The sequence below is a fragment of the Mobula hypostoma genome, chromosome 5 (genome assembly GCF_963921235.1).
Source record: "Mobula hypostoma chromosome 5, sMobHyp1.1, whole genome shotgun sequence".
Lineage (NCBI taxonomy): Eukaryota > Metazoa > Chordata > Chondrichthyes > Myliobatiformes > Myliobatidae > Mobula > Mobula hypostoma.
Genome location: NC_086101.1, coordinates 18,776,109 through 18,788,237, shown reverse-complemented (window position 1 = coordinate 18,788,237; position 12,129 = coordinate 18,776,109). Strand labels below are relative to the sequence as shown.

At 45.9% G+C, this 12,129-nt stretch overlaps 1 protein-coding gene across 1 annotated transcript in view; it reads right to left on the bottom strand.

Moving 5' to 3' along the window:
- gtf2h4 (general transcription factor IIH, polypeptide 4) overlaps window positions 1–12,129 on the bottom strand; it is a 141,790-nt gene that overhangs the window by 115,167 nt on the left and 14,494 nt on the right. Inside the window, exon 2 of the mRNA XM_063048137.1 lies at window positions 10,640–10,754. The gene's annotated coding sequence lies outside the window, so the exon portion shown is untranslated. The remainder of the gene's footprint in view (window positions 1–10,639; window positions 10,755–12,129) is intronic.

Genomic DNA, 12,129 nt, shown 5'->3' with positions numbered 1-12,129 from the left:
CACAAGGGGATGGGAGGAATTGTTTGTGAAACCAAAGCTCTCCTGGAAGAGAGTCAGAGCAGGGTTAGAGTCAGAGAGTCACAGACACTACAGCACAGAAACAGGCCCTCCGGCCCATCGGCGTCTGTGCCGAATTATTATTCTGCCTCGTCCCATCGACCGGAGCCTTCCACACCCCTCCCCATCCAAACTTCTCTGAAATGTTGAGATTGAACTCGCTGGCAGCTCCTTCCACCCTCTGACCCTTCTACCCTTAACCCTCAAGTTGTAGTCTCACCCTACCCCAGCCTCCAAGAGGACCACAACTTTGTCGTGGTTTGGAGGCTTGCGTGCCTCAGTGACCCGGAGAGCTATGTCGGCTGGAGTCAGGGTTTTCTGCTTTGGCTCTTGGCAGGGTCACCCATGTCAAACAGGTCAAAGGGTAGAGGACAGACAAAGAGTCACTGGTCCTCTGGGTTCAGGGATTCAGCTCTGGGCTAACAACCCTGACTGGTAAGACAAAATTGTTATGGAAACAGCAATGAAGAATGCATTTATATTTGCGTGCGACGGTATTCCTGAGTCTCCACCCAGGACTTGTATGACTGACAGGAGTGAAGACCGAGAGGAAGCTATTGACACAATGAAGGAAGCTCTGAACACCGCCAAAGATGGGGGGGACTTTGTTTCTGCCTTAAACACCAGTGGTGACAGGCAGGCAGGCTGGCCAACCCCAGTGGAAAAAGCCTGTTTGCATTGACCCTATGTAAACCCCGATAATTTTGTCTACCTCTGTCAAAAATCTAACTTCATTCTCCTGCACTCCAGGTCCTAACCTATGCAATCTATCCCTGCAAGTCAGGCCCTCCAGTCCCGGCAACATCCTAGTGAACTTTCAGGCTGAGTATAACCTGTGTGAGGGAGACAGTGGGAAATAATGGCTGAGCTGTCCGGTTACCTGGGAGCGTAGCTGACCACTAAAACCTATGAAATTAGGTCACTCTGGTCGGACCACGGGTAAAGCCCTCACTGAGCACATCTACATAGAACGGTGTAGGAAAGCAGCATCCATCATCGGGGACCCCCATCGCAGTTTTTTTTTGTCTTTCACATTCTGGTTCTTTGTCCATCTAGTTGCGTCTGCTCTTACATTGATTCTATTTATTGTGTTTCTTTGTATTCACTGTCAATGCCCGCAATAATATAAATCTGAGAGTAGTATTTGTGACATCTATGAACTTTGATAATAAATTTACTTTGAACTTTGAGGATTTACATCGGTTTGAGAACAAATAAAGGCAGGAAAGAGGAGAGTGTCGAGGAGTGTAGGAAGACAGTGGAGAAGGGAAAATGCTGCGAACAAGGAGCGCTGTAAACCATCTGCTGTGAACCACTTATTCAACCATCACCAGCTGTTAACTATTCAATTTTGAACTTAATAAACTCTCAAAATTTTTACTCAAATTTCTGGCTGCTGCTCCTTTTGCCTCGACAAGGAGGCAGCCAAGTCTTGGAGAGAAGGGATCAACATCTTTACAGACGGCCAAGTCTCACATTTCAAGTTAGCACTGGTTCTGACTGAGAGGCCAGGTAGCGATTCAAAGTGCAGTGTCACAGAAACAAATCTTCAACGACTATATTGAAAACGAGCCCAACTTCCCTCCCATCCCTCAAGGAAAAGATTCCAAATTTAAACAGTGTGAGCGCAATAGCCCATTACCCATGTCCGATCACTGCCCCGTCACCCTCACAAATCTCTTTCCATTACAGAATCACAGAGCACAGGATCAACCCAATCACTGCAACTCATCCACGCTGACCAAAGTAACTACTTTGGCGAGACCCACTTGCCTGTGTTGGTCCCATATCTCCCTAAACTTCAGAGCTGGTGTGGGAGAGGGGGTGTAGTGGGGATAAGCTTCCATTATTTATTAAGTGCTCCCATGGCATGCCTCTCAAATTACCTCTGAAATCCAAGTCCAGCTCCTGGCTTTCATGTGTGGCTTAGATACTAAGCCTGGCAGAATTGTTTCTACTGACAGAAGAATGGGCAAATGTGGGCTCGTCAGCTGCGATTGGCACATCATCCGGGAGAAACACAACTCTGATCTGGAACCTTTGCTGCCTTGCGCCTACACCCGCTCAAGGGGAAGGCTTCAGGAGTAAACCCTGAGGGAAATTCTGGAGCTGGAGCCCCTAAGGCAGTCCCAAGTGGAATTCAATGCTGACGGGCAACTCCTGCATGTTCTAGACATCTGGGATGCAACATTAATGGTCGACTCTGGCCAATGGAGGATCTCACACATAACTGCCTGTACCGTATCCTCCGGCAGCTTATTCAGGCATACCCACCATCCTCTGTGTAAAAAAAATTGCCATTCTTGCCCCCCTTAAATCTCTCCCCTTTCACCGTTAGACCCCTTACCCTGGGGGCGGGAGAGAGGGAGAAACAGTGACCATTCACCCTGTCTATGCTCATAAGACCACAAGGCAAGGGAGCAGAATTAGAATGAGGCCACTCAGCCCATCCAGTCTTCTCCGCCTTTCCATCACAGCTGATCCCACTCAACTCCATACACCTGCCTACTCACCATAACCCCTGATGCCCTGACCGATCAGGAAACAATGAATTTTCGCTTTGAATATACCCATGGTCTTGGCCTACACCACCGTCAGATTTACTCCGACTAAAAACATTCCTCCTTACCTCTATCCTAAAAGGTCCCCTTTCAATTTTGAGGCTGTACCTTCTAGTTCTAGACACCCCATCATAGAAAACATCCTCTCCACACTCCCCCTCCTTCACCAAACCACAGAAAGGCCAATGAAGTGTTAGAAAGAGTACTGAAGAGATTCAGGAAAAAATGGATTTAACTGCATGGGCAGACGAATCCAACAAGACGATGACAAACTTGTCGTGGTTGGTAGGCTGGTATGGCTCAATGACCCGTGAGCTTAGTTGGCTGGAGTCAGGGTGTACGGGACAGACCGCCGACAGAGGGTGATGGGTGTACGAGATTATGGGATAGGCCGATGGGAGGTGACGGGCGTACGGGGACGGGCCGACGGGGGTTGACGGACGTACGGGGACGGGCCGACGGGGGGTGACGGGCGTACGGGGACCGGCCGACGGGGGGTGACGGGCGTACGGGGACCGGCCGACGACGGTGACGGGCCGACAGGGGTGACGGGCGTACGGGGGTGACGGGCCGACAGGGGGGGTGACGGGACAGGCCGACAGAGGGTGACAGGCATACAGGGACAGGCTGACAAATGGAGGATGATGGGTGTATGGAACCAACTGAGAACAGAAGGTGAGGGTGTATCAAACAGGCTACTGGAGGAGGTGGTTTATGCAGGTACAATTACAGAACAAAGAAAAGCATTTAGACAGGTAGGTGGAATCGATAGGAATGGAAGAGAAAGGTCCAAATGCGGAAAATGGGATTGGGCATCTCGGTCTTCATGGACAAGTGGAGCTGAAGGGCTTGTTTGCATGCTGTGCACCTCTTCACAATAACCCTCTCAAGGTAAATACAGTCATCCGCTTCTCATCTCGATGCATACAATGTTCAACCACCCCCCCCACCAACCGTGCCGGACATTGCTTTCAGACTGGACATCCAGACCCAAATTGCCCAACCATCCATTTCCTTCTTCTTTCGAGAAACTCGTCAAAACCCAGTTCCCTGATCAGGCCCTCCGATACCTTAGCCACCTTGGTATTTTTGAGGTTTGTCTGACTCCACGTCTGCTGAGGATTTGGGGCACCTTCCAACACTAAAGGTTATTTTAGTGATGCAAGCTGATCCAGGACATGTGAACAATCGTAATGGAAGCCACCCAATGACAGCAGCTGGGGCAGAAGAGGCAGACACCACGTCTCACGTACCTTCGATGACAGTTCCAGCAGAGAGCCCAGCAAGCAGTTATATAATTTCCAAAAGACACTACAGGAACAGGCTGATTGCCTGATGTGAATTGCAGATTCAGACCCTGCAAGGTCATACCCCCTGTTTCCCAAGTCGTTCGCATGCACAGCCTTCAAAATAGTGTAGGTGCATTTGAAATGCAAGTTGCTAATCCAATACCCAGGACGTGAGAAAGACTAAATGATGAATTCTCATGCAAAAGACTTCTCTTCCATCAGGGTCCTTTAACCCCTGCAGTTTCTTAACTCAACCCACCAGGATTCAACATCTTTCAATCCTGCTTCACATCATTCTTCATCACTACTACAGTTGCTCTTGATCACATCTCCTCTCTGCTCTCAACTATTCTCCTGGACACCCCGTCACTGATCAGGCTGTCTGAAAGGAGCTCTGTGCTCTCCCTGTGGCCATATGAGTTTTCTCCGGGTGCTCCGGTTTCCTCCAACATTCCAAAGACGTACGGTTAGGGTGAGTGAGTTGTGGGCATAGATAGATACTTTATTGATCCCAAAGGAAATTATGGTGTCACAGTAGCATTACAAGTGCATAGATATAGAAATATTATGAGAAGTAGAAAGAATAATAAAAAGTTACCTCAACCAGTCTAAAGGAGTTGGGGGAGGGGTTCATCACTTCCCCAACTATAGGTTGACACGTAATAGAGCCAAATGGCCAAGGGCAAGCATGACCCTCACATCACGCTCTTCGGAGCAGCGCAGTGGCTTGGTCTGTGACTAAAAGTGCTCCTCTGTTCATGCAGACGGTGAGAAACATTCTCCAGCATTGCCAGGAGTTTTCATAGGGTCCTTTGTTCTACCACAGCCTCCAATGTGTCCAGTTTGACACCCATAACAATGCCAGCCTTTCTGATCAGTTTATTGAACCTGTTGACATCACCCATGCTGCTGCCATTGCCCCAGCACACCACCACATAGCAGATTGTACTGGTGACAACAAACTGGTAGAGCATGTGAAGGAGAGGCCTGCATACTCCAAAGGACCTCAGTCTCCTCAGGAATTAGAGGCGTTTCTGGTCCTTCTTGTACACAGCCTCTGTGTTGGTGCTCCACTCAAGTCTGTCATCCAGATGCACCCCCAGGTACTTGTGGGTCCTCACTACACCCACGTCCTAACCATCAATAGTAACAGGGAGCCGTGCAGGCTTATAACTTTCCTAAGGTCCATCACCACCTCCTTTGTCTTACTGATGTTGAGCTACAAATGATTCAGCTTGCACCATTTGTTAAAGTCCTCCACCAGGACCCTGTATTCGTCCTCCCACCCTCACTTTACACACCCAAGTATTGCTAGGACATCAGGGAATTCCTGCAGATGACATGTCTCAGTGTTGTGTCTAAAGTCCGAGGTATACAGGGTTAACAGGAAGGGAACCAATACAGCCCCCCATGGGCTATGCTATGATGGGTCCAGATGCATGGCAACAGCTGTGGACTGCCCCCAGCACGTCGCGAGCAATGGGGTAAACAATACATTTCACTGTATGTTTCGATGTATATGTAACAAAATAAAGCTAATATTTATTTTTCTCTTTCCGATTATAGCTCCCTTCCCCATTCAATGAATCATCTTTGTATGTTCCAATCCTTCAACAAGATCCCATCATCTAACACATCTTCCCCCTTCCCTTTGTGACACACTGATCAAACTTTTCTATCTCCAGCAACCACTCCCTTTCCTGTTTCACTTCCAATGCCACCACGGGAAGTGTAAATCCTGCCCTTTTTCTATTACCTAGGGACCTATACCGTCCTTCCAGTTAAAGCAGCGATCCACTTGCACTTGTTCCAGTCTGGACGTCTACATTCAGTGCTTACGATGTGGTCTGCATCTTGGAGACCACCTTCATTCCGCCCGCAGGGTGGGTCCCACTTTAATTCTCAATCACATTCCCACTCTGACCCGTATGGTTAGGGTTGCCCAGATCTCCCCAGTGAACAGCACGTGACTGACCTGGATCACACCACTCCTGGAGTATTGTGTTCAGTTCTGCTCATCTCATTATAGGAAGAATGTGGAAGGTTTAGAAAGGGTGCAGAGGAAATTTATCCGGATTTATTCCTCTGCACAGATGCTGCCTGAACAACAGAATTCCTCCCACATTTTCTATGGATTCCCAGCATCTACAGAATCTCGTGTCTAAGGTTTACCAGGATGCTGCCTGGATTAGAGAGCATTTCTGATTGAGGAAGGTTGAGTGACCTAGCACTTTCCTCCTTGGAATGAGAGGTGACTTGACAGAGGTGTACGAGTCAGAGAGTGGTATTTCTGTGGGATTTATTGCCACAGGAGGCTGTGGAGGCCAAGTCATTAAGGCAGAGGTTGAGAGATTCTTGATTAACCAGGGAATGAAGGGATACGGGGAGAAGGTGGGAGATCGGGGCTGAGGGGGGAAATGGATCAGCCCTGGTGAAATGGCGGCAGGTACTCGATGGGCCGAATGGCCTAATTCTGCTCTTCCATCTTGTGGTCCAAGACAATAAGCCACACAGATTGAGTAGACAGCCAGCATCTTTTTCCTAGGGCAAGAATAGCTAATACAATGTGATCAGAGGAAAGTATAGGGGATTTGGGTGATGGTGGATTGTTTTTATTAAACACAGGTAGTTGCATGGGTAGTGGTGGAGACAGGTACATCAATAACATTTCAGAGACTCATCGGTATGTGGATGATTAAAAAAATTGGAGGGCTACGTGGAAGGGAAGGGCTAGATCATTCTCAGAGAAGGTTAAAAGGACAGCAAAATATTGTGGGCCGAAGGGTCCGTACTACACAGGAAATGCTGCTGGAACTCAGCAGGTTTGGGGCTGAGACCCTTCCTGGCCTGACTGTTTACTCCCTTCTGGTGTGGGTGTCTTTTCCTTCGTTCGTTCTCCTGGATTTCAAGCATCTGCGGAATCTCTTCTACTTCTGTTGTGCTATGCTCCAAGCCGTCGTGACAAGGTTCCACATCAGCTTGAGAAACAGTACCATTCATCTGAGCACACGGCAGCCTCCCTGATTCAATCATTTCAGGCACCTTCCTTCTCCTGTTTGTTCTGATGTAGGTCAAACTGTTGTAATATGAACTCAGTTCTTCCTGGGCCCAGGGACACGGCCTCAGGTGCCTGGCATTTTGTACAGCTTCACAACTTTCAATTGTCCCTTTGTCTGCATTCCCTCTCCTTGACGACCCTTATTAACACGAAGGCCTCATTAATAGTTTATCACCACAGCGACCGTGGTTTCACCCTAAAACACGAAAAATCCTGCAGATGCAAGTAATCTAAAGCAACACACACACACACACACACACACAAAATGCAGGTCAGGCAGCATCCATGGAAACAGTCGATGTTTCGAGCCTAGACCCCTCATCCCACTCCCCAACCCTCCCTCCCTCCCACCAACACCTTCTCTTCAAATCTGATTTTTTTCTCTCAGACACAATCTGCAGATACTGAAAACCTGGAGAAGCACACACACACACACAACGCTGGAGGAACTCTGTAGGTCAAGGAGCATTTGTGGAAGTGTACAATCAAGACTTAATGATTCAAAGAGCATTTTTTATTAATGAATGTATAAATTATACAACCTTTGTTTGCAAATATTTGTTTGCTTACAGGCAAGGAACCTGAAAGAATCTAATTAAAAAATATAAGACCAGCCCTCCCTCCCCAACAGTGCCCACAAAGAGAGGAAAAAAACACAAAACAAATCATGCCAATGGTAGAAGCAAGCAACAGCAGCATTCTGCATTTCTGAACCAGATTGAGTTGTTAGATCCAAATACCCAGAGCGGCCTGGAGTAGACACACAGCCTCAGTGTTTGGTTCATCGTATCAACGGGCAAGTCACCGCAATCTCAGGTACTAAGCACAGCAGCCGGGCAGTCTCACAGCCTCAGCGTTGCAGAGAGAGGAGACCTCAGACTACCTGGGCCGCCATTTAAATTGTCCGAACTTCGCACCAGAAACCGGGCTCCACTGCGGCGAATCCGATCGGGCCTGGATTTCACTGTCGGAGAAGCCGTTCTCAATCTCTCCAAACCGGCTCTGCGCTTCGCGATCCACCTCACGCGACTCTCGACACCCTGCCCCTCCAGACTATCTGGGCTGGCGTCTAAACATTGGCGCCCTGGGGCTCGGGCCTCACGCCTCACAGCAGCCAATCACTCTGGGCTGAGAACATGTTACCCAGCGATTCGCTTCAGACCTGGATTTTGCTGCCAAAGTTGTTCTTGACCTCACCAAATCAGCTCGGCACCTGGAGCGAACCACCCTCGCAGCCGGGTTAGTTGGACGGGCGCTGGAACTCCTCTGTCCTGTCTTCTCCCCTCTGAATCGACGAACCACAAGTAAGCTGTCGCATGGCTTCAGTACAGCCATCTTAAACCAACGTTTTGGGCTGGGACACTTCATCCTGTCCAATCCACTCTCCATCCCTCTCCCACCACCCCCCAACAACACCTTCCCTTTAAAACAAATTTGCTTTCTTTCAAACACACAAGAGACTCTGCAAATGTAGAAAATCTAGAGCAACAAACAGAAAATGCTGTAAGAATGCTGCCTGACCTGCTGAATTCTGTCACTCTTCAGTACACCAGTGTAAAAGAGAACAAAATATCAACACAAGAGATTCTGCAAATGCCAGAAATCCCGAGTAACGGGTATAAAATGCTGGAGGGACTCAGCAGGTCAGACAGTATCCACAGAGAGAAAAAAAATCAGGTTCAGGCCGAGAGGACATATTCAGTCCTGATGAAGGGTCTTGGCCCGAAACATCAGCTGTTTTTTCGTTTCCATAGTTGCTGCCTGACCTGCCGAGCATCTCCAGCATTTTTAATGAGTCATCAAGGAGAACAAAATGATTATTACTCTGGAACAACAGTAGCATTAAACAAAAACACGATAAACAATGAGATCTTCAACCTGAAAAATCAAATCTATTTCTCTTTCCACAGACTGGCTGAGAGATTTCAGCAGCTTTTTAATTTCATATTTCCAACATCTGCAGTATTTTTCTCAACTTTTAGCCAGACATACAAATGGGTTTCCAGCCAACTGCTTTGCATTTGGTACCTTAGATAGGTGAGTCCTTGCTTGGCTGAAATGCACTTCTGATTTGGCCAGAAAAGATTTCAAATCAATAGCATAACTAAATCTACACTGAAAAACAGAGAATGTTCTGCCATGGAAGCCAGCTTTTGTGCAGAGATGGAGCTTTGTGTAATCAAGGTTTATTAACAATCTCACAGTCGAGGGAAAGAGATGTTCCAATATGCAAAAATTAAAAATAATTTGATTCAATTTGAAACCAGGTCTTAAATTTAAACATATCAAAATTCAAGACATGAGCCAGTTATGGTCTCGTAAAATGTTACCTTTGGACCATAAAATATAGAAGCAGAATTAGGCTCATCGAGTCTGTTCCCCTTTTGATCTTGGCCAATTTATTTTCCCTCTCAACCCCGTTCTCCTGTCGTCTCCCTGTAACCTCTGACACACTTACCGATCAAGGATTTTTCTATCTCTGCTTTAAACATACCAGCAAAAGATATGACAATAAAAGATGGTTAATATTTAGAATCAAAATTAGGTTTAATATCACCCGCACGTGTCAAGAAATTTGTTAACTTAGTGGCTCTTTGTTAACTACACTCAATGCAACATGTAATAATAGTGAAAAACAAATGAATGAATTGCAGTAAAAATGTATATATATGTATATTAAATAGTTAAATGAAAAACAGTAGTGCACAAACAGCAATAATAAAAAAGTGAAGTAGTGCTCATTGGTTCAACGTCCATTTAGAAATCAGATGGCAGAGGGGAAGAAGATTGACGCAACTCTGATGAAGATTTCAGAGCGGCCCTGCTCACTGAATATTTAAAGAATCCGACAAATTGTAGCAAGGACAAGACCTATACAATGAAAAATGACTCCTGATGAAGGGTCTTGCCCTGAACATCAGCTGTTTAATCTTTTCCATTGATGATGCTTGTCTTGCTGAGTTCCTCCAGCATTTTGTGTGTGTCGCTATACAACACAAATACTGTCCCAGCCATGGGTATAAAGAGAAATTAACTCTTTCACAGTTCCTCAGCATGGAGTTCTGGGCTCTTTTATCATCACGTACTTTAACAGTGGCCTTCCTTCCAACATAAGCTCAAAGCTGGGATGTTACTTGACGATTGCAAAACATTTAATTCCCTTTGCAACTAAGCCGCAGATGAAGAGGGACGGCAAAGCAGTACTGGTGCTGCCTCACACCTCCAGCAGTCCGGGTTCCAGCACTGAACTCAGGAGCACGCCTGTCCTTTCTCCCTGGCTGCTCTGGCTTTATCCCACATTCCCACGTTTGGGATGGAAGATTAGCTGGGCACAGTAGGTTGCCCACTATGTGTGGGTGAGCAGTGGAATCTGGGGTGAACTATTGGGAATATGAATAAAATATGTCCAAGTATGGCAGCCCTAGTTACTGAAGTGATTCATGTGGGTCAGTTATCTCTTAAATCATTACAGAATCATTCCTGAATCAGATTTTGTCTCTATTACAAGAAATTGGGTTATGGGTAAATTCTGTCTACCATGTTTGTGGACCACAATATCAAGTATTTAACAGAGCAAGCCTACTAAAACCCGGTTGGTACAACATTAAGCTATAAGAATAAATGGCACAGAGTAAACAATAACCGTAAACTGCAAGAAATTGAGTTTGATTTACCTTACGAAAGAACTTAGTCAGATAAATGCTATCAAACAGCAGAGACGCCACCAGGCCATGTCCACTTGAGAACGGCGCAGACGAATGACGATCGCACGCAGTTCATTGACGTTGCCTAAGGGGCGATAGACCGCTTTCAGATGACATCATCACGAGGCTCTGAACGTCCGGTTCCGCACTCTCAAACAGACCGCGCTTTCCAAAGCATCTCATCCGATTGAGTATTAATTCGTTTAGATTTCCGCACCGATTCGTGATTGCTTTTTCTGTCACAGCACTAATTACAGGAAAGCCATTTATGACATCAGTGGGTGTCAATGCTGCTGAGTTCACCAGCATTTTGTGTGTGTGTTGCTTGAATTTCCAGCATCTGCAGATTTCCTCGTGTTTGTAATTAAGAATTCTGCTCACTCTTGGGATTAAAAATGTTATGGAATCTTCAACAACTGGGAGACTGCAAATAATTATGAGATAATAGCAGGTCATCCGTTTTGTTGGCGTTGGTAAAGTAAGTATTGGACAGGACTCATTTTGCTGGAATTAAAACTGGGTCGTAAGATTTTTTATGTCTCCGGGCAGTAGCTGGATTAATGTCTCTTTTAGTAATTTGCATACTGCAGTAACCTAAAGTTATATTTAATTTAGAATAATAATACCACACAGTTAATGTAAATGTTAACAAAGTAAGCAAAGGGTGCACTTTAGAACATAACAGAACCGCAGAGGACACCCCTTCCTTACATGATATTGTACCAGACTTTCAATTATAAATACCCAGCAGAATTTCACAAAATGCTAACAAGTGACTTTTGTAAATGTCAAATAGCTTTGATTTGAAATGTAGAACAGTAAATTTTGGAAAAAGATATAGTTATAAATGTACTTAGCACCACATGCAGCTTTACAAGAACATTATGATAAAATACAATTAAAAATATTATTCTGTAGGTGTGAGTGTTTTAAAGTTTTGAAATGTTTAATATTTTGCCTATGTAACTGGATTAATTTTGCAATTAAGTGTATATATATGAAGTGCATCTGCGCTTCCCAGTTTGAACTTTGCTCTCACCAGAGGTGCTATTGACGTCCTTGTTGTTCCCGACAGACTTCCAAGAGGATATAAATAAATAAATAAAACCACACAAGTATTTCAAGATTTAAAAAAATGAGAGGGGCACATGTTCAAGCAAGATGGGTATTGGATACCCTGGGCTAGGTAACCTTCAAGGCCTGGAAGTCCAGGTGCGCAGTGATCAAAAAGGGCAAGGTTACTAGCAGGTTCAGTCTTCGAGCACAGTGAGAAGTCATTCCATCCATAGAGGACAACCCAGTAAAGTGTCTTGGATAGTGTCTTAATGCGGCAATGACAGACAGCACCAACATCACTGACACTGTAAAGCAAACTGAAGAGTGGCTGAAGAAGATCAGGAAAACCGGACTCCCTGTTAAATCTAAGACATGGGTGTACTAACAGAGTCTTCTACCAAGGC